General features: G+C 38.3%; 1 pseudogene; it reads right to left on the bottom strand.

The window, feature by feature from the left end:
* Nucleotides 1-12,171: 12,171 nt before the first annotated feature.
* LOC114681709 lies at nt 12,172-22,646 on the bottom strand (annotated as a pseudogene).
* Between the last annotated feature and the right edge of the window lie 1,079 nt (nt 22,647-23,725).

The raw sequence follows: 23,725 nt of genomic DNA, 5'->3' as shown, positions 1-23,725 counted from the left end.
AAAGATGGTGAGAGAGTTTTTGAATCTTTGAGGCATGTGTGTCCAAGTCAGTTGTCCATTGAATCCATCCTTTTGGTCTGCCATTAGAAGATGAACAAAGGCTGACTAGCTGGAGGCAATGGCAGGCTGAAAAAAGCATCCTTAAGATCTAATACAGTATAGACAGTCCTATCCAGGGGCAAGGCACTAAAAAGTGTTTAAGGATTAGGTACTGTGGAGTAAATGTCTTTCACCTGGTTGTTAACCTCTATGAGGTCTTGGACTGGTTGGTAGTCATTAGATTTGGACAGGCATCCGAGGTGTGTTCCATGGTGACTTGCAGGGGACCAGAATACCTAGGTCCCTGAGGCACCTTTTACTAATGCTGAAATTTCCTCTTTATGGGCAGAGAATGAACATTGGCAAAGAGGCAGCAATAATTTTTTTTGGGAGAGATTAAGAACAGATATCCCAAAAGCAAGAGCCTTCAATTCATAAAAAGAACCAATTGGTCCTTCCTCACATTGTATGGGGAACACCAATATCTGGATCCCCTATATTCTATACTGATGCAAAAAAAAATTAGGAAAGGCAGGTTATAAATTAGGAAATTTAAGTAAAGTTTCTCAAAGCTTTTATGATTCTGCCCAAAAGTCAGAATTATATGATATTCTCATGGTATTAATGGATTTTACAGAACCTCTTAATGTAGTTGCTGACTCTCAATATGCAGAAAGAGTTGTTTTATGCATTGAAACCACTGAACTTATTCCTGATGAAAAAGAATTAACTTCATTATTTATAAGATTACAGGAAACAGAAATAGAAATCATCCCATATATATAACACATATCAGAAGCCATATGTGTCTGTCAGGCCCTCTAGAACAAGGCAATGATCAAATTGATCAACTTATGATAGAAAACGAGTTGGAAGCCTCAGAATTTAGTTTAAAAACAAGCCATGTCAATAGCAAGAGTTTGAAACAGAATTTTTTTCCTTTTATTGAGAAACATTGGCAGAGTTGCTTTTACTTGAATTTACAAAACTTCAACATGATTATTCCAATTCTTCAAATATGATCGTTTCATATTCCAGATCAAGTACTGACAAGCTATATGATTTACAGGTCACTAAACTTTGTGGAACATATTTTCTTATCTCAAAGTAAGAATAATTATGAACAATACAGTCAATGTGATAGTTGATTTGATCATATGATATAATTTAGTGAAGAGCTTAGTGCCTAATAAATTACCAATAAATTTTATCACATTGTTTTTCTTGCTTTATCTATTATTTTTCCGCTTTGTATGTAAATGAATGATCTTGTCTCATATTTTAACTTTGGAATGGCTCTTTTTTTACAACAAAATTATAAGAAAATGTCTTACTTGTTCCCTTTATAATCAAACACCACTATCTGCAGGAAGTAACCCTAAAGCTATATAAAGAAATAAAATTTGGCAAATGGATGTGTCTCATTTTGAAGAATTTGGAAAATTAAAATATGTACACCATATCCTAGATAAATATTCATGATTTTAATTGGCAACTGATATGGAAACATAGGATATAGATATGATAGGATAAAAAGATAAATTATTGAATCTACTTCTAAAAAACTTTTTAAAAAATAGTTTACATTGTTATGGATTTTAGTCTATTGATAAAAATAGAGTTAATTTTGTTATACTGTATATTTATTTCTACTCTTTTTTAAGGTACTATGTTTGTGTGGCTCATTCAAATTGTAATGGATAATTAAGAAATACAGATTAATAATTAGTTTTCTATGATAGTTAAGCTTTTAGTCATGTTAAGTTTTCTAGGTATACATAGATATAATTCAATTAGGTTGGCAATCTTCAAACACTTCAAAGACCTACAGAATATGACATTTAAAATGTTTTCAAAACTTAGACTTTCCTGGATAATGAGATATGGTGCTCCCTGGATGTCAGGCTGGTGTCTCCTGACTCTGCTCTTCCTCTTCCCAGAATTCTCCTTGCCTGCTTATCCCGCCTATACTTCCTACCTGACTACTGGCCAATCAGTGTTTTATTAAACCATTATACAAAAGCATTATCCCACAGCATTTCCCCTTTTCTGTTTAATTAGAAAGGAAGGTTTTTAACTTTAACATAGTAAAATTGCATATAACAAACAGTTACAATATCTAGTCTATTTGTATTTTGCAAAATTAAAGAAAATTTGTGAGTTTAAAGTTTTATATATAATTTATCTTTTATCATAACCAAGAAAAATTATAACTATCTAGTCTTCAACTACATCAAAGACCTCAGAAGGATATGATATTACCTAAGTAAGCAGAAAGAACATTGTAAGCAACTTCCAAAAATCTAGAGTGACAGAGACAGGTGACTAACTGGATAGTTACCCAAAGTTCTTCTGTAAATTTGGGGCATCCATCTTCAGCCATATAGGCCTAGATTTTCTCAGTCACTTCTGTCTGTGTCCTGTAGAATGTCTGACTCTTTCTTCTGTGAAGCAGGAACCTGAAGGACCATTTTGCCTTGCAAAGTTCAGTGGTCACCTTTCTATGGTTCCTGCATGCCCAGTTGATACAACATTTTGTTAAGCAGTCCAGGCAAGAGCAGTTTCTTGCCCAAATGGCTATTTTTGTCAAGAAGATAAACTTCTTATGAAGTGTCTTCTGTGCCCATCATCTTCCTTGAAGTAATTTGATACTGCCAAAAGGAGAAATGTCTCATTGTCCAGAAAGGACAAAGTATAGATTTATAAAAATAGATTAATTTAAGATATAAGAGCTAGATAGCAAGAATCCTGCCATGGCCATAGTTTAAAAATAATATTAGCCTATATGTGTTCATTTGGGTTTGAGTGGCTGAGGGACAGTGAGGATGTAGGAGCCAGGTGGGCACAGGAAAACTTTCAGCTATAGGCAACTGCTTTAAGTTCTGAAAAGGTTGATTCTTTAATTACACATCTATTAGAAGTCATAGCCATCATGGGAATATTTGTACATATTAAGACTGACAATGCCCCAGCATATGTCTCTAGTAAAATGAAACGGCTTTTTGTATATTACAATATAAAGCACATTACTGGTATACCACAAAACCCAGCAGGACAAGCAGTTATAGAAAGATCTAATTGCACTTTAAAAGAGTTGCTAAATAAACAGAAAGGGATAATTAAAAACTTTAGAAATAGATTGCATAATGCCTTATGAACTTTAAATTTCCTAAATGCTAATGAGAAAGTAATGGCAGCTATGGAGAGACATTTGATAGTAGAAAAAGAACTACTTAATTAAATCAGCCTATATAATTTAAAGGCATATTGACCTCAAAATGGAAACCAAGATATGTGTTACATTGGGGGAGGGGTTTTGCTTTTGTTTCCACAGGAGAAGAAATGCTATCTATGGATATTATCAAAATTAATAAAGATTTGATTTGAACAGGAGAAATCTCTTTATAAACAGAAGTGATAGTTCATCAACCCATGTAGAGATTCAACATGTCAAAAGGAAAAACTAACCAAATTAGGGTCAGGTCAGGGTTTCACTTTTCTATTTACAAGAAAATAAAATATTCATCTTGAAGATGTCAGGTGCCTTTGGACAGATAGACATCTAAAAAAGAAGGGAGAACTGCCTGGAAAAAATTACCAAGAAAAGAAATAATCTGGCCTAATGGTATAATTACTTTCTACAGGATAAAATCTCTTTACTTCTTGAAATATTTGTAGTCCTAACTCAGTTAAAAGGTAAAGTTGACTTTGGAGTTGGAGTATGGTTCTCTCCTTCTCTAAACCCAAGCATGTTGCTAAAGTAATTTCAGCGTCTCTGTCTCATATCAGAAGAACCACCTGGTATGGGACAGAAGAAAAACAAAATATAGGTACTATTATCACAAATCTTTTCCCCCTCAAATTTATTTTGACTCTTTAAAACTTTTCTTTAGGTATAACACCACCTTAAAATTTAAACTTTTCTTTTTGATATTAATATTTAAGTTTTCCACAGTGAACAATAAATTTTCCTAATAGCTATCTCTAAAGTCTCCAAAAGGATGATGGGGACCTACAACAATGATTCTACCTGGATCATAATAATGCATTAACCCAATAAAAACACTACCCAAAGATTGGCTTTGGACTACAAACTGCTCAGGGCAATTCTAAGGTGGCCAGCTGAGATTGTCCACCCTCTTGCACTACTTCAGCCAGAACTTCGGATAAGATTTTCCCATTAATCAGAGACTGGCTACAAATGTTGTAGCTAGTTCTCCCAAGACTTAACCACCGTTTCATCTTTTACAAGGTCCCATAGAGATACCTTGCCCCCAAGACAGCAGGAAGTAATCTAAGAACACAACATCCACTTTCCTAATAGATAGGGTAGATGGTTTTTTGTTTTTCTTAGGGTTATGGATCATTGTTATCTGTATGGGGTTGGTAATAAGTTGTTGTAGGATTGGGATAGAACAAAAGAGATTAGACTCAGGGATCTTGTTTGGAATAAAAAGGGGGGATAGATGTGATAGGATAAAAATGTAGGTTGGTAAATTTACTAGCAAACTCAAAAAGCAATTATCAGTTTTAAATAATGTATATTGGTATGGACTTTTGGATATTGATACAAATTTGGGTTATTTTTGTTATACTATATATATGTTTCTACTTCTATTTAATGTGTTTTTGTATATTAAAGTTATTTTTGCCATACATATATACATTTCTATCTCTGGGTAAGATATTTTTGTATATTTTCACAATTTTGAGGATATTGTCCTTATACTATACATCTTTCTATTTTTGCTTAAGTTATTACCTATACAGCTTGTTTATATTTATTGTGTGAAGTTTTAGTCCTTATAGCTTATAGGATAACAAAAAATTACAGGTTAATAGTTACCCATATTTGAGGAAGCAGAGAGCTAGGGAGGCCCACGGAGCTCCACAAAGATACCCCCACAAAAGACTGCTGGCAATGGTTCGAGAGACGGCAGGAACTGACCTACTCTGGTGATGGGATGGCCAGACACCCTGTTAGTTGTGCCATAAACCCCATCCAAGGATGGTCTGAGGAATCTGGATGCAGACATCCACGGCTGGGCCCCTGGTGGAGCACTGGGATTCTAATTAGTGAGAAAGAAGAGGGTTTATATGAGCGAGAATTGTTGAAGCCAAGGTTGGATAAAGCACAGGGACAAATAACCAAATGAATGGAAGCACAGGATCTATGAACCAAAGGCTGAGGGGCCCTCAACTGGATCATGCCCCCTGAACGGGTGAGACAGTCATTTGGCTTGATCTGTTTGGGAGGCAGCTGTGTGTTGGTGCCAGGTCCTGGGCTCGTTGCATGAGTTGGCTGTTTGAATCCTGGGACCTATGCAGGGACGCTTGGCTCGGTCTGGGAGGGGGGGACTGGACCTGGCTGGACTGAGTCTACCAGGTCGATCCCGGTCCTCGGGGGAGACCTTGATCTGGAGGAGGTGGGAATGAGGGGTAGGGTGGGGGGAGGGGGAGGAGGGCGAGAGTGGGAGAACAGGGGAATCTGTGGCTATTATGTTGAACTAAATGATGTTGTACAATAAATTTACTTAAAAAAATAGTTACCCATATTTGTCAAACTTATAGTAATGTTAGTTAGGTTTTTAGTCATGCAGACATATGTCCAAATAAACAGGTAATCTTCAAACACTTCAAACTCCTATAGAATATGGCATTTAAAATGTTTTAGTAACATAGAATTTTGGATGTGGGACATATCTGCTCCTGGCAGCACTTATATACTCCTGAGAAGATGATGGGCACTGAAGAGTCCATATGCATTTTGTTTTCTTTATGACAAAACTGGCCTATTTGAGCAAGAAATTGCCCCTTCCTCCACTGCTGACAGTAAGTACACTGTCAAATATGAACAAGCAGGACACAAAGAAAAGCAACTCCCAAAATTTGCCAAGACAGGGTAGGACAGTCCTTCAAATTTTCCTGCTTCTGAAAAGGGGCTGTCAGATATTCTAGGCCTGTGAGCCAAAGTTGAATTCCCCAACACTGCAGAGAAACCTTGGGTGGCCAACTGTTTCTATTGTTTCTTACATATTTGCTTGCTTATACTTTCTGCTTACTCTGGCAATATTATTTTCCTTCTCAGGTCTTTGATGGGATTGAAGACTAGATAGTTACAATTACAATCATCCCAAATCTTAGCAAAAAACAAATTAGGCATGAAACTTACATTCTTCGGAAAGGATTGGAGTAATCTCTACATATTTGCCTATTACCTATGGTCTGAAACACATCTAGAATGTGTTTCTTACATGATAATTGTTCTTATATGCAGTTTCATTTTTGTTAAGGTTATTACCATTCATTTTTTTCTAGACAATATTTGATAATAGTTTTTTTTTTCCATCACAGGCAATTTATTTTGTTCTATTCATTCACAGTTAATACAGAAAATACTTGGAAACATTTCCATATAATGTTTGACACAGAAATCATCAAATAGAAGTATACAATGTTGACAGGAGGCAGTACATTTATAATTTATAACCCCAAATGTATTTATAAATTAGAAATGGAAAGATCTACAAATGAAATTATGAAGGTTCACCAAAGTCATTTAATCTGTCAGTTTCTCATTCATTTTTATGTCTTAATAATATTCTATTGTATGAATAAGCCACATTTTATTTCTCTCCAGTATTTGATAGCTATTTGAGTTGTTTTAACTTTTTTTACTATTAGCAACACACTGCTGTAAACCTTCATGTACATGTTTCATAGGTGCACATTTTCAGTAGTTTGAGGATATATTCCTAAGGGTAGAATTGTTGAGTAACAGAGTAACAATGTTTTGCATTTTGACCAACCACCAAACTGTTTTGCCAAAGTGGCACACCATTTTACAATCTCACCAAATCCTTGTTTTTAAGGCTCTGATTTTTGTACAAAAGCATTCAATCATTCTGTCAGACCAAACCAGGAAAAGTAAGCTATAGTTCAGAGATGTTCTATTCCATTTACTATGCAAAGCCATTCTTGGCATTTGCAACTCTCAGCCCTTTTGAGTATTCTTGCAGTGTTCACCTTTTCCTCCACCACTTTTTTTTCTTCTTTTTTTCTGGTTTATTTCTATCTATTACAAATGTATAAAAAATCCTCCATCAACGCTGCTGATAGCAGCAGAACCTTGAGAAATATACCTTTGGTTTGCCTCAGAAAAAGAACACATATTGCACTGTAAAGTTTATAAAATTGGTGCAAAACATTGTGATAATTTTACAATGCCAGTTTTAAGAGTTCAGTGACTAATGGGGAACCGATGGGATACATGCAGAACTGTGAAAGCGATCTCACTTAGCCAGCTGTACACGTAGACTGTAAATCTACATTCAGATCATTTCTGAACTAAGACTATCATCTCAGTTTATCTGTTGAGGTCAACCAGGAAACCCTAGAATATACCTTGATTTTTGCAAAAAAACAAAATAGGGGAGGGGTTTCTTCAGCATTTCAGTCCACGAGTAACAGTATCCTAACAGCAAAGTGTTCTCTCACTGTCAACATAGAATGAACTGCTGCTGGAGGTCAACTTGGGCTTTAATTTGCATTAGCACTTACATGCATAGTAGTCCAAGTTGTTGACCTCATGACTTTGAAAAGTAACTCTAAAAAAGTAAAATGGCCCTTCTTGGAAGACTAAAGAAAGACATCCAGCCACAGTTGTAAAAAGTCTCATCAAAACAATATACCCTTTTATGAATTACGCCTCAATTAAAAAAAAAGTAGCCCCAAATAAGAAGCAGCTCTGAAAAAGAAAATATAACTTAAGATATTTGAAAAAAACAAGGTGAATACAGGTTCAAAAATAATTAAGATACTTTTCTTAAGGCTACCTAGAATTAGGCTTTAAAGAATTCTACCATTTCAAGTTTACCACTAGTTACTAGATACCTATTTACAAACAAGATGTTCACCTTTTTTGTTCCTTTATCAAGAGAAAAATCTACCTTCAGACTATGAGGGTGGTGATGGGGAGGGACTAGAAAACAAGATTCAAACAATCCCATGCAAATATCACATTTTTCAAATGGAAGAACTCCAAACTGCACTAGAAGTTCCAATCACTAAGACACTTTCCATTGAAATGATTTAAGTACAACTACATGGCACCAAGATTTAGGCCTAATATAGGCCTGACAACCAAGTCCTTGTTTTCTGGAAGAAGGGCCTCAAAAGTCCCACTCAATTCCACATAACAATACTTCAAAGATCAATTAGGTTTTCCTTTCCTTAATATTTTTGTTTTTGACTTCTAATCTTAAAGACTAGATTAAAACTTAGCTCATTTCCCAGAAGCATTGCTTCCCTTTGCTCTATGAAAGAGTCCACCAAGACCTCTTCCTCAAAACCATCTAGCCCCAGCCTCCAGCCTGTGCTTTGATGCATCTTTCTCAACATCCTGAAAAGGTACTGTAGGTAAAATATGCTCATAAACATTAAAACTAGTTGTTAGAAAGACGTAACTAGCTTTATAATTAAGTTTTAAAGCATAAATACTTGCAGCTTAATCTGCACTGACAATGATTGTCGAAGCCTAGAATTCAACATTTACAAATTCTCATTCACACACACAAAACACACTATTATCACACAACTTGTGTCTTGAGAGAATCTTCTGCTTTTTAAATCTTTGGCCTCCCAGTCAATCCCAAGTTCAACCAACTTTTCTGAGTTCTGGTAGTTACCTGGACCACTGAGGCATTGCCACAAGAGATAATAGTTTTTTTAAGTAACTTTTTTATTAAGAATTTTTTTATTCATTTTACATACCAATCACAGATCTCCCTCTTCCCTCTTCCCACCCCTCCAGCCTCACCCTACTCACCAACACCCAATTTCCTTCGACAAGAAGGTAAGGTCTCCCATGGGGAGTCAGCAGAGCCTGGTCCATTTGGTAGAGGCAGGTCCAAGCCTCTCCCGCCTGCCTCAAGGCTGTACAAGGTGTCTCATCATAGGTAGTAGGCTCCAGAAAGCCAGGTCATGTAGTAGGGATGGATCTTGTTCCTACCACCAGGGGGCCCCTTGAGCAGATCAAGCTACACAACTATCTGACTTATGTAGAGGGCCTAGTTCAATCCCATGGGGGCTCCACAAGTGTTGGTCTAAATTTCTTGAGTTCTTACTAGCTTGGTTCATTTGTCTCTGTAGGTCCATTTGATTAGAAAATCTTTCCACAGCTTTTTGCTCTGAGATAGTGTCTGTCTTTGAAGTTGAGGTATGTTTCTTATATGTAGCAGAAGGATGAATCCTGATTTCACTTTCATTCTGTTAGCCTGTGTCTTTTTATAGGCATATTGAGTCCATTAATATTAAGGAATATTAATGACCAGTGATTGTTAATTCCTGTTATCTTTTGGTGGTAGTTTGTGTGTATTTCCCTTCTTTGGTATTTGCTGCTGTGGGTTTATCTATTGCCTGTGTTTTCATGGGTGCATCTGACTTCCTTAGGTTGGAATTTTCCTTCTAGTGCTTTCTATAGGGCTGGATTTGTGGATAGATATTGTTTAAATCTGATTTTGTCTTGGAATGTCTTGTTCACTTCGTCTGTGGTGATTGAAAGTTTTGTTGGGTATAGTATTTGGACTGACTTCTGTGGTCTCTTAATGTCTGCATTATGTCTGTCCAGGACCTTCTGGCTTTCAGAGTCTCCACTGAGAAGTCAGGTGTTATTCTGATGGGTTTGCCTTTATAAGTCACTTGGCCTTTTCATTTGCTGCTCTTAATATTCTTTATTTTGTATGTTTAGTGGTTTAATTACTATGTGGCAAGGGGGCTTTTTTTGGGGGGGGGTCTAGTCTATTTGGTGTTCTACAAGCTTCTTGTATCTTCATAGGTATTTTCTTCCTTAAGTTGGGAAAGTTTTCTTCCATGATTTTGTTGATTACATTTTTTGTGCCTTTCAGTTGGTATTCTTCTCCTTCCTCTATTCCTATTATTCTTAGGTTTGAACTTTTCATGGTGTCCCAGATTTCCTGGACATTTTTTTTGCCTTTGGTATTTTCTTTGACTGACAAATCTATTTCCTCTATTGTATTCTCTACACCAGAGATTCTGTCTTCCATCTCTTGTATTCTGTTGGTTATGCTTGCATCTGTAGTTCCTGTTTATTTACTTTTATATTCTATTTCCAGCATTCTTTCTGTTTGTGTCTTCTTCATTGTTTCTATTTCAATTTTCAGGTCTTGAACTATTTCCTTCACATGTTTAATTGATTTTTCTTGATTTTCCTGGCTTTCTTTAAGAGGTTTATTAATTTCTTCCCATTTTTTGTTTGTCTTTTCTCAATTTCTTTAAGGGAATTTTTCATTTCCTCTTTAAAGGTCTCTATCATCTCCATAAAGTTATTTTTAAAGTCAGTTTCTTCTGCTTCTTCTATGTTGTGATGTTCAGGTCTTGCTGTTGTAGAAATGCTAGGTTCTTGTGATGCCATATTACTCTTTATGTTGTTGTATGTATTTTTGCACTGGCATCTACCCATCTCTTCCCCCAATATGTGCAAGAGGTGCCTGTGACTGAGTGAGCTGTTCTTGGTCTGATGTGTGCTTGCTGTGTCTGGTCTCAGAGGGCCACTCTGTGTCTAATCTTAGTTCTTGGTCTAATTGGAGCTGTTAGATTCTTTGTCTCAGGGAGATGCTTTTGGACAAACACAACCTGGCTGATTCTATGTCTCAGGGGTTTGCTCTTGGTCTTATCAGGGCTCTTGGTCCAATCTGAGCTGGATGATTCTGTGTCTCAGGAAGCTGCTTTTGGTCCAATGACAGATGGCAGATTCTGTGTCTCAGGAAGCCACTGGCATCTCAGGGGGATGGGTAGGTTTGGGGTAGGGCATGGATCTTGTAGACTGCAGGATCTGGTGGGAAGTTAGTGGAGGAGTCTGCCCACAGGAGTGTTCCCTGATGGCCAGCAACTGGGTGGGAGTTCCCTTTGATAATAGTTTTTATTGTATATAGTTTTATTATGTTAGGATTAGAACCTTCCTTCTTAATTAGACAAAAAGGGGGAAATGTTATGAGAATTATTGACACCGGCCCACTAGTCAAATGTAAGGAGCAGCTTGGCTCAATGGGTGTGATCTTCTCTGGAGAGATGTGACTCAATAAGAGGCCTGGGAGGGCTGAGGTACTCTCTCAGATAGTGGGAGCTACCACCAAGCTACAGAGCAAGTGGCTGTGGCTTGGTTCAAGGTCCCCATTCCTCACTGGAATGAAGAGGTGGTGGCAGCTGTACTTGCAATTGTGTGGCAGCTTCATTTTGTATCATGAGTGTAGCATTCTGATTCTGATTTTGCTTATTAATAAACTCTGACTTGATCCACAGACTCCCTCCTTCATTATTAGTGCTTTATGCTTTCCTTGAGATGCTAGTTGACTTAACCGAATTGTCAAAGTTATCCACCTAAAGTTGTCAGAATGCTTATTTTTAAAAATGTCCTTCATTGATCACAAATTGTTTTTTATAATTTTCATTGCTTATATTCCTTATGCATGGTGCTGTGTCATAGGAGCATATTTTCAGATAAGCATATCTTGTATGTTTAGCATACTCCCATGCTCCTATCCTTCTTTTTATGCCTCCCCCTTCCATTATTCCACTTTTTTTCCTTAGACAGTTTCACTTTGACATTCATGCTGTGTGTGTGTGTGTGTGTGTGTGTGTGTGTGTGTGTGTAATTTTATGTCTCCATCAGCTGTCAGAAGCTGTACATCACAAAATAGAAAACATGTATTTGTCTTTATGAGACTGACTTAATTTGCTTAATATGGTTATCTCTGATTGCAACCACTTTGAGCAAATATCATGATTCCATTTGCTTTCCACCTTATTTTTGAGAAAGGCTCTCTCAGTGAAGCCAGAACTTATCTGTTGGCTAGGCTGACTGGCTGGTATCCCCAGGGATCCTCCTGTCTACCCCTGCCCCACCCTCAGTGTTAGTCTTATGGCTGTGCACCCCATGTCTGGTTTGTTATGTGGGTGCTGGGGTCTGAATTTAGGTTGTCATGTTAGCACAGCAAACACTTTACCATCTCAATGTTTTTAATCTTTTTCCGTGATCATCACCAGTTCCTTTGTGCTTTTGGCAGTTGGGATAGAGTTTATATATACTCCAGAATACTAAGAGATGGTCAAACATGAAGAAAGAACCTTTATTCTGCTTGGGGAAAATCAACAGGATTTCAAGCTCAGGTGCTAATAATAAGAAAAGAGCAGTGTAAGTTATGGTTATAGATAAATCATTAAAATTCCTTTGATATCTACTGATTACACAATCACTTCAAGTCCATCTTTAAAACTACTACTCTACAATATGGTTAGTTGTCATCATGTTATGTAATCACTATCCACTATTAATGATTGGAAATGTCCTGCTACATTTTCAATCTACATGAACTGAAGTATTTCCTTCTTCACCCATGGATATGTGGATTTATCTCCTTGTCATGCCAATGGCTTATTCCATCTCCTGTGGATATATCATATATGGGGACTCTAGAGCTCCAAGCGGGTGTCTTGATACATAATGGAATATCTTGATAGGGTTAACCAAATCATATGATTTGAGCAGTTATTGATAGAATGGAGAACTTTACATTGTCTCCGGTAAGGAATAAGGCTGGCTATTCCTGTCCTTCAGAATATCACAACACTGGCAAACTGGTTTCCTAATTATGTGCCAATATTTAAGAACATGCTCAGTGCCCACTTGCCTCTTGGAGATTCTTGGTGCTCAGTCTTATAGGAAGATAAATATGATTTCAATGATCACACTACATGACTTTGCAGATTTTTAGTTTTCTGATACAAGACACAATTATTATCACCTGAAGTGACTCTTGTTCCCATTTCTACATGCTATTCATCTGTTTTAAATGTCAGGACAGGAGTATTCTTTAGTCGTTTAGCTTACGACGCATTTGCGTGAGGCTTCCCTTTCATTGAGAATCTTTATCTCATCTTGCAGTCTTCTATTTTCTTGCTGAAATCTCTCATTTAGTAGCCGTTCCTGTTCCTAAAAAGTGACAAGTGGAGACAATGAATCATTGCCCTAAGTTGATCCCTACGTTCTATGCAGTTTACATAATAATTAATTTTGTTATTTGGTTTCTTAAAAATTTATCTAATCTTAATTTTTATTATATTTGGTTAACCTATTTTTGTTTATGAATAAATTTTAACATTAAAATGTTTGCTTTTGTTTTTTCTTTTTGTGAATTATTTAGCCCTTTCCCCAAATTATGCTCTTTCTTGGTCAGGAGTAATCAATTCTCTTTGGTTCCTTTAGCTAAGAAGCAGTTCCACTGATGAACCTAGGTTACCACTATTTTTTTTTCCTCATTAGTTGTATATAATCTCTATACATAATCTTAATCAAGTGTTTGATTTCAAATTTTAGCCCTAGAAACATTAATAATCCCCCTTATCACCAAATATCTAAACACGCAGCACAGGGATGAATTCTGAAAGTCTGACTATGGCTCTAAATCTTAAATTTAAGAAATGCAGTCTGTGGGGAGTAGGGGCATGGATGAGCCAGTAACATGACTGCTGCATAAGCATGAATACCTGAGCTGGAATCCTGAGCACTGATGTAAAAGCTAGATGCAGCACTGTGCTGTACAACCAGACTGAGGAAGAATGTATAGGCAGATCCTTGAAATTCATTGGGTAGCCAGGCTAGCCTCATCCATGAGCTCAAGGTTCAGGGGGAGACCGTGTCTCAAAGAATATGGTGTAGAATTATGGAGGAGGTTTGGGAATAGATCTCTGGCTTTCACATGTAACATGTGTACACAAAGAGGGAGAATGAGGGAGAGAGAGAAAAGGAGAGGAAGATGGAGAGGGAGAAGGAGAGGGAGATGGGGGAGAGAGAGAGAGAGAGTAAGCTTCTACAACTTGATAGCAGGATGATAGATGATAGGTAAGAAAATCAGAGTCACAGACTGAAAGACCCTAGCCCTTCAGGCTTACACCCCCAAGCCTCAGGAAAAGAGAAACTTCAAGCACCAGGAAATGAGAAACTAAAAATCTAGTTCCAACGGCAACCTGACTTAGCCATTGTTCAATCTCCCCTGCAACCATATAACAATGTAAAAAGATTTCTGTTAAGAGATGTACTCAACTGTGACTGGAATAGTTGCAGGTGTTCCAGGAAGGACCACTGTGACCTTTGTGTGAACTCCATTCCTGCCCTGATACCCCCCTTGAAGTTTCAGGAAGAATGTACCTGTTGACATAACTGTACCCTCTCTGTGATTACTCTGTACCCAGACCATGATCTTATGAAACAAAATTGTATGGGAATTGTAATCTTGTGGGGTTTGTGGGTTTTTCCTTTATAAGCCCTTATGGGGCTGCAGTAAGATGTGGCTCTTGCTCTTAGGAGCAGAGTTTGCCCTTCTATATAGAAGCTTTAGTAAATCCTCTTGCATTTGCGTCAACTGGCCTGGAGTCTGGGTTCTTGGGACGTCCACTCGAGACCCCCAGATTTGGGGTCCAACAAGACTGAAGATAATGAATTTCTACATTAAACTCCCAACTCAACACAAATTAGAAGCAGTGTATAGGAAAGAGGAGGGACAGACAAACTGTCACATAGTTGTGAGGGTTAAATAGTTCCTCTCCTCTTAGGAATAAACTCTCGTAGGAATAAACTCATACCATGTGAGACAAACAACAACAACAACAACAACAACAACAACAACAACAACAAAAAACCCAAAAAACAAAAACTATCTTTGTGGATCCCACTGTGGGAAACACAGTTTAATCTGTTGTATGTATCTTATAACTAGTGCTCATTTACTCATTTTTTGAATTCCCTATATAGCTAACGATGACTTGGACCTTTTGATCCTACTGCCTCCATTTCCCAAACTACTAAGATTGCATATTTTTAATCTTATGTGAACCTGTGTTTCTTCCATGTAATACAGTTATACTTTATGGTTCATAGAGTCTTAAGAAAGAAATAAAGATAAAATATAAAGAGTATAGCTGTCATAAATAAATAGGTATATTACTAAAGGACTTAGCGTGACACCATTACACATTGAAAACTTAATCCCCAGACGTGGGCAACAGACTATCAAGCATGTGTTTAGGAATTAATAGCACAAGGGAACAGGCTTAGTCAGCCTTTAGGCTTCATCACATTTCATGATGAACAGAAATGGAGAGAACAGGAGGAGGCTGGATAGATGGCTCAGCAGTGAAGAGTGTGTACAGACTGGAATTCAGTTGCAAGCATCCAAATCGGGTGGTTCACAGGGACCGATAACTCCAGATCCTGGGGGTCTGACTCCCTCTTCAGACCTCTATAGATATTACATGATACATGTGCAAATATATATGCACGCACACAACACACACATATTTTTAAATACGTTTACACACATTTCAAAAATGTTTTTAAATGAAGAGAACATAGAGGAGGTGCAATGGCAATACCTGAAGTTTGTGCTCAGTGGCCCTCTGTTGCTCCTCCCTCATCTGGGCCTGTTCCTTCTCCATCTTCTCAGTCAACTGTTGCATGCGTTCCCAATAACTCTTCTCTTTCTGTTGCAGCAACTGTTCATTCTTCTGTTGCATATCCTCCATTATTTTTGCTGTATTCTTTGCAGCTTCAGCTTTCACACATTCCACTGGAAAGGAAAGTGAGAAGGACGGTGTAAATGTATTATCTGTTCCTCTCTTCTTCACGTACTTCATTTTTACTGCTGACGTCATAGTACCAAGTCTGATTCCAGCCAGTCAGACACAGCTTTGTTCTTCTAGCTCTGATTTAGGATCCCAGATTTATAAGGAATTTAAACTTGTCATAGCTTTCCAGGGTACACAGTCTTTTAACTTGTGCCTCACCTTCAATCTGTCTTTCTCTTTGTGTCAGAGCCTGGTCTGTGAGTAGAATTGCATCAATCACATCCTCCTTGGACTGCAAATACTTCTGCAGAGTTTTTTCAGCCTTGGAGTCCAGAGAACATGAGGTTAACAACAGGAATGACTGAACACTTTGTTGCCTGTCTCCCCACCCCTCTCCCCTTCCTCTTGGTGCAAGATTCTTAGGCATAGAAACAGTTCCCACTAATGAATGCCTTTATTCAGGCTCTAAATCTGGAGTTGATGGTGATGCAGTGAGTTTACTGTAGCCCTAGGGAAAAACAAAAAGATCTGACAGAATGAGGAAGTGTGGGCCTGGGGAAGAGTGATGGACAGGGAGTCATAGGGTGATATTATTGGACCCAGTTGTCTCTTAAAGCTAGTTTGAATCCCAAATAGATGCAATATAAGTTTTCTTTAAGGCCCTACCATTGGGTCCTTCACAACATGAAGAGTCTATTGGAAACAGGTTGGCAGTCATATTGGTGGTTAATGTGATTGTTCAGTTTTAACTCAACTGTTAAGTGAGTACACTGTGTCTGATGAGTAAGCAGGATGTGATAACCTTGATGTATGCAATGTTGAGGAAGCATAGGCCCGGTATGAAAACAATAAGACCTTGTTCCAGTGATGCTTGGGATCATGCTGCTATCTAAAGGTAAGCAACTCCTAGAACACACATGTAACCTTGGTTACCTGAATCCCTTTCCTGGGTGCCTGATAGTACATTTTCTTCAACTCTTGTATCTTCTTATTAAAAGGACAGTATCCTCCTGGTTTAGAATAAACCCCCATCTTCACATCCTTTTCCAGTGGACCAAAAATATCCTGAATTAGAGTTAAGCAGCGATCTGAGGATGCCTGTAGATTCTTCTTACAGAAATAGCCTTGCTTTGTTTCTAACTCAGCCTTTAATGTAAAAATGAAAAGAAAAAATTAAAAAAGAAGCCTGAGTTTAGAAATTCTGGGATCATTTCTCAAAAGAAAAACAGAAAACCCCAAACAAAGGAAAATTTAAAGCACTGACTATAACTACATCCTTCCTCTGGTCCAGCTTTTTAATGATGTCATCCTTGCTTTGTGGCAGTGTAGTTCAGAGGAGAGATTTACACCTTTAGAGGTAAACTACTTTTCCACACTGCACCAGAGATGCTACAGAAAATAAACACGGCTCAATGTTAATTTGCCTCTGATAGCTAAGATTAAAATTTTCTTTTCTATTGTCTTAAATATTGAATCAGACTGTTGACGTTGGGCATGCAACTTGATCAGACACACTAATTATTTCTTTGTACTCAATTCAGTAAGGGAAATAGTACTAGATAATTAATGAAAGGAGAGATATTTTAAATCTTTGAGTTTTTGATAATCAATTTTTCCTGATAATTGTGATTATTAATACGTAGTTGTTTCTGTTTCAAAATCTAGTAACAGTTGCCCCTCCTTAAACACCAATTTCATTTCCTCATAGCACTTTGCCTTCCAAAATCTACATAAGAGGTCAACTTGAAAGATAAATTACTCCTAATTGTGTTAGGAACACTTGATCAACATCTTTGAAGGAATTTTCCATGAAGATCTTGGTAGCTTCTTTCTCTATGGTCCTGTGCAGATCCAGCAGCTCCTGGAGGGTCTCTGTGGGTAATTTCAACATCTGGCTCATCTTCTGGTCATAGTGGGCAATGGCCTTTTGCACTGCAGCTGCATTCTCTGTCTGGGACAAAGCCAGGATAGCATTCTCCATGCAGGGCAGACCCCCAGTGCTGATGGTGTTCACATAGGTTATCACCAAGCTCTTTAGTCCTACAACCAGGAAACAGGTGGTGACAATATTTGCTATAGATGGATAAAAACAACACTATTCTGTAATTCTAGATATTTCAATAATTGTTGCCTTAAAGCTTCTATGTCCTTAGCATCATTTGGAAGAATGAGAGACAGAAGTATCTCAGCCTCTACCTCACATTGATGGCATTACACCTACTTCTGTGCAAAGATACATCTGTAATGAGGTGTGTGAGACCCCAAAGGCTAAGAGTGCTGGATGGAGACTACATGGGCCTGTGTCTATGGAATGTTTGTGTGCCTTTAAAGGAAAGCACCATGAGAACAGGCTCCATACTTCTTTTATGCTTATCTGTGTCACCAGTCCTATCCATAGTAAGCATTTTATTTCAAGTTTGGAGCCAAACATGCTCTCCCAGTCAGAACTTCTCTATCAGGCTGAATAAAATAAATATCACTGCCCAAGAGAACTTTCTGTATGTACTAATGTGACAATGACTGCCTCCATGTAGATTTTACTGTACTTACATTTAAATTTTAAGAGCCATACCTGTTTAGTGGCTATGGTAGATGAATACAGGTCCAGTTTGCTAGGGTACTTTAAAGGTTTCTTTTTTCAAATTTTTCTTTTACCCCTTTTTCTCTTTTTTCAACAAGAAAATATGATAAACAACGTCTATTATAAATGGTGGTGACATCCACATCTTAGCCCTACAGTGGTGACAGGTCTACATTTCTTCAGAGCTGAAGCAGGTCATTGCTATCTCATGATGCTGTGACCTAAACAGTGAGCAGAAGGACTGGAAGGGACTCACGTGGTCCATTGACCTTGATGCCTCCTGAAAGCGTTTTAATCTTGGAACAGCTGAACACGTAGGAACAGAACTCTGCCACTTGTTCCACGAAGTCTGAGTCCAGGTCTTGCTCCTGCAGCGATTCCAGCTGGCCAAGCTTCTTCCCATGTGCTGGCCGCTCAAAGACAAAGCATTTCTTCTTTGGGAAGAACTTACGAATACAAAGCCGAGGGAGATTAAGCTTTTGTTCTTTATCTCTTTGACCTGTACCTAGATGAAGTGAAATATAGGATTTTCAGCCAGGGATTGAAAGGTGAGTATGCATACTTTAAATTCAGTCATGTGAGCATTTATAGTCCTGGCATACTGAAAGTTGAGGTAGGAGGATGGTAAATTGAGGACAGCCAATGCTCTTAACCTCTGAGCTATCTCTCCAGCCCCTGAATTCTTAGTTTTAATCGACTTCCTCATCAGCAGCTGTAGGTCTCTTACCGTGTATAAGCTTCAGGGAATTCTCTAGGTATTCATCTGCAGAGATGGACTCCCCATTTACTTTCAGCTCGAGAGAGAAGTCCCTCAGAGTCCACACAAAGTCAGGGAAGAAGCTCACAAATTCATCTGAGTCCTCCACCTCATTTTGGTCAGGTGAGGATCTTGTTCTGATTCTGTCTGTCAGCTCTGTCACATAGCTGAACAGCTAATTAAGGAAAGTCATGAAACAACCATAGCATCAACCAGGGTCCCTATTGTGCCAAATCCTAGTCCCAAACCTTCATTCTCCTTGGTGTGAAAATTGTAGATACGTATAGTTGAGTTATTTTTATGTTTTATGTTGCATTAACCAAGAGCTGCAGACATGGAGCTGGATCATGAGGAAGGTCACCCCGCTCACTCTGGTGTTCTGAACCTCAGAAAGGATACTGCAGCTGGTCCATGGCCTGCTGGTTGATGGCTCCCATGCTGTTGTACACGAAGGTGCTGCTCAGAAGTACAGCCAGGGCAAAGATCCAGCAGTCATTCTGATTGTCACCCTGGAGTCAGAACACATATGTGTCAGGAGTATGTTTTGTTCTATGTCACTTTCTAGATCAGCAGTGATAAAATATATTCACTTCATTAGAGGGGATTTTAGCCTTAAAAATGTTCCTATGGTTTGTGGATTCAGTTGTGATGATTCTCATTGGTGCTTCTTAGTCTGTGGTTAGTGTTTCAGGACTGCAGACCACCACCCTGCTGTTCTGTGACCCAGTTTTGTGACTAGTTCCCTCACCTCTGTTGGCTAAATGTGACTTCATGTCATGTAAGTAGATTGAAAAGGGTGCTATGATGAAGTTCAAACAAGTCTTCAAAAAACTATGGATCTAGTGACCAGACTTGATGGGCAGAAATGCTTGCTGCCATACCTTAGTGCCCGAGTTCGATCCCCAGAACCACATGGTGTTAAAGAGAAGTGACTCACATGTTTTACTTTAACCTCCATATGGGAGTTGTAGCACATGCATCATGGCATATGTTACACACACACACACACACACACACACACACAAATAAATATATAAAAAGTTTTTAAGACAACATAGAGGATAGTGAAGAATTTCCAAAGATCAGGGGCTGAATTGCACACTGGGCACTCAATCCTTACTTTCTCCACATCTCCCAGGCCCTCTGTGTCAAGCAGAACTAGGGTGTGGTCTGACTTCTGGGGATGAGGGACACACCACATCCAGATCCCCTTGGTGTGAGACTGCACTGTGGAGCCCAGAGAGAAGCCTGAAAAGCAGAGAGGAAAGGAGGGATTAGATGTGTAGAAACAGGTGCTTCAAGAAAGTGATAATAAAATTAGCATAATCAAACAGGGAAGATGCCTCAGTGTTCAGTGTGCTTGCTGTTCTTGCATAGGACCAGAACTCTGTTCCCAGAATCTACATAACAGCTTACAACTGTCTATAAATACAGTTTCTGGGAGCCTTATGTTCCTTTCTAATACTTGTGAATACTAGGGATGCAGGGTTGTACTCACACAAAATTCTTGTACATGTGAATATAAAATAAATACATCTCTTTTGAAAAATCAGCACAATCAAGTCAGAAGAATGAACTGAAACCTAAGCTGGTGCTGATCTCACAGTCAGAGTCATAACAGAAACTCAGTTTTCAGAGATGCAGAATGCAATGGTCATCCAGGCTTGCATCAAGGATCCACAGAAAATGTGCAGCAGGGTCAGTTTCTCAAGCACAGCTCCTGAGCTTGCTGTGTGAGGCTGTGGGGTAAAGCTGAAGTAACAGTGCAGATCCAGGAAGTTAGGGATGTCAGGCCTGGGATGTCCACTGAGGAAAGCTGGAGTCAATGAGTGGACCTAAACTCTAGAGGGAGCCTTTGTATCCTGTAAACAGCAGGAATCAGGAGGCAGGGTCTGCAAGCTGCTATGGTCTAGAGAAGACCACCACATGCCATATATGCTGCACATGGAGCCACAGGGTTATGTTTGTCCTTCTGAGTTCAGTCTTGCTATGGTGTGTCCTGTTCTTCCCGTCCTCCTGAACATTGCAAATGGGGATGTTTATTCTATGCCATTGTATATTACAAGCATGTCATTTAAAATTTCATTTTGTAAAAGATCACAGATGTTTGTCATATGGGACTAGACTGCCATATGCTGTTAAAACTTTAAGATGATGGGGACTTTTGAATTAAGACCACATGCATTTTTTTTTTGGCCGGGAGAAGAATGTTATGGTTTGCATGTAAAATGGCCATCATAGGCTCAGGTATATGAACACTTGGTCCACAGTTAGTGGTACTGTGTTGGGTAATGTGAAAGCGTTAGGAGGTAGGACCTGGCTGGCAGAGGGCAGGCCTTTGACTGTAATAATACTGGCCTTGTTTGTGGCCCTCTGCTCTCTGCTTCCTGGTCAGGCATGATATGAACAGCCACAAGCTCCTTCCACTACACATGGAGTCATAAAGTCCTGACTCCTCTGCCATAGTGGACTGATTTCCCCTGAACTGTGAGCAAAGTAAATCCTTCTTCCTTACATTGCCTCCAACGGTCATTTGATCTGTGATGAGACTAATATAACATAGAAAACCTGAAAGCCTGGGCTCAGACAGATGTCTCTATAGCCATCTTCATGTTAGTATCATTCAGAGTACTCAGCTGTCTTGTCTACAAGCAAATGGATAAGGTAATGTTAGACATTTATTATCACTGAACCTCAAAAAGGGAGAAAACTTTGACAAATCTTGAAGGTGTCATAAGTGAAAGAACCAGTTCCAAAAATCTCTTGTTTTGTACAAATCCATACATATGACATTCCTAGGACATTCATATTCATAAATATAGCATGTAGAAGAATGGGATGCTTTGGGCAATGAGCTTCCTTCTAGAGATGGGTGGGGGCTATACACAAATCATAAATTTCTTTATTGACACATAACCATATGCTTAAAAATTATAAAGATAAATCTTATATAATTTATATGAATAAAAAAGTCAATACATAAACTATAGGTAGATTTTTTATAACCTTAAAGACCAGTAGAAACTTGCGGTTGCTACAGAACATTTTACCTATATCTTAAATCTAATTAACATATAAATTTAATTATCTTTACTAGTGCCTTTGTCTGTCTAGGAAATGAACCAGTACAGTTTTAGAAGGGAAGCTAGGGTTTTGATGTGGTAGTGCAGGTCTGTAATCAGCTCTCAAGAGGCCAAGGCAAGAAGATCATGAGTTCAGGGTCAGCCTGGACTACATGATAATCTGAAGGCCTGCTTGGACTATATAGCATGACTGGTCTCAAGAAATGAAAGCAAATGGACAAAGCAACAATATCAACAAAAAGGATCTCAACAGCCAACTGTGACTGGAATATTAAATTCTTCACACTCTCATGCAGGAAGCAGACAATGTGAGTGGACACAGGGGACCCAGCTCAGCTTTGTTGGTGGCACTCACCTTTGTTCTTTCCAGCCAGCTTGTTCATCAAGTAGGATTTGCCTGTGCGATAGAAGCCCACAATGGCCACCACTACCATAGGCTGCTTGATGGCAGACAGGATCTCCAGAGCTTCCGTTTTGGCTGTCAGTTGCCCTTCCACATTCTCAATGAGGCATACAGGGCTCCTTGCATGTGGACCTCTGAGGCCATTGTGCAGGCTTGTCCCCTGTCTATAGAGGAAGAGATAAGATTAACTGTAATTAGTTCTTTTTACTCAGAAGGTAGAGTTATCAAATCCTTAAAAACCACACCTTGTTGCATGCATCAGAAATGTATGTGAGAGAATCTGTAAAATCTTAAAATCTTATAAAATATTATTTAAAGTTTTTCATTTATAAAGTCACTGTGACAACATTCTGCTGCTCTCAACACAAATATTCCATTTAATCTAGCATTGAAAACTTTCCTTATTAAAGATTTTATACTAAACATCAAATAAAAAAGAATCAGATCGAGAAATGATTTCATATTGCAACTGTATATAATCAATTAAATATTCATTTAGTCATTTATTTACCACTATAATTAATAAAGACACCCAGGAATTAATGCTTCATTGTTTGATATATGCCATGATAATAATTTCTATAGGTTATAAAATATGTTCATTCTACCTGTAGTATACTAGTATTTATAATCATGTAATAGACATGAGTCTCTAGACACAGAATTAATTGCATTACCAACATGAAGCAATATAACATATTTTTGTGAAAATTAATGAAAATACATCATAGTGACTTTTCCAAGGACATGGTTGTGGTGATAGTATTCCCCAAAATATTGTGCACCCTTATGAGGCCAGAAAATGGTGGCACACACACCTTTATTCCTAACATCCTGAAGGCAGAGATCCATCTGGACATCTATGTTCAATGTCATATGTAAAATAGCCAGGCATGACAACACATGCCTTTAATCTCAGGAAGTGATGGCAGGGAGAAGAAAGGTATTTAATGTGTGAAAACCAGGAACTAGGGTCTGGTTAAGCTTTTAGACTTTTGAGCAGCAGTTCAGCTGAGATCCATTTGGATGAGGACTCAGAAGCTTCCAGTCTGAGGAAACAGGATCAGCTAAGGAATTGGCAAAGTGATATGGCTGTGGCTTGTTCTGCTTTTCTGATCTTCAAGCATTCACCCCAATAACCAGCTCCAGGTTTGTTTTTGTTAATAAGAACTTTTAAGATTTGTGCCACACATGGTTACACAAGATCAGTGACCAGTAAAACA

The sequence above is a fragment of the Peromyscus leucopus genome, chromosome 6, assembly GCF_004664715.2.
Source record: "Peromyscus leucopus breed LL Stock chromosome 6, UCI_PerLeu_2.1, whole genome shotgun sequence".
NCBI lineage: Eukaryota > Metazoa > Chordata > Mammalia > Rodentia > Cricetidae > Peromyscus > Peromyscus leucopus.
Note: the sequence above shows the minus strand (reverse complement) of the source record. Positions and strands in the feature narration are given on the sequence as shown.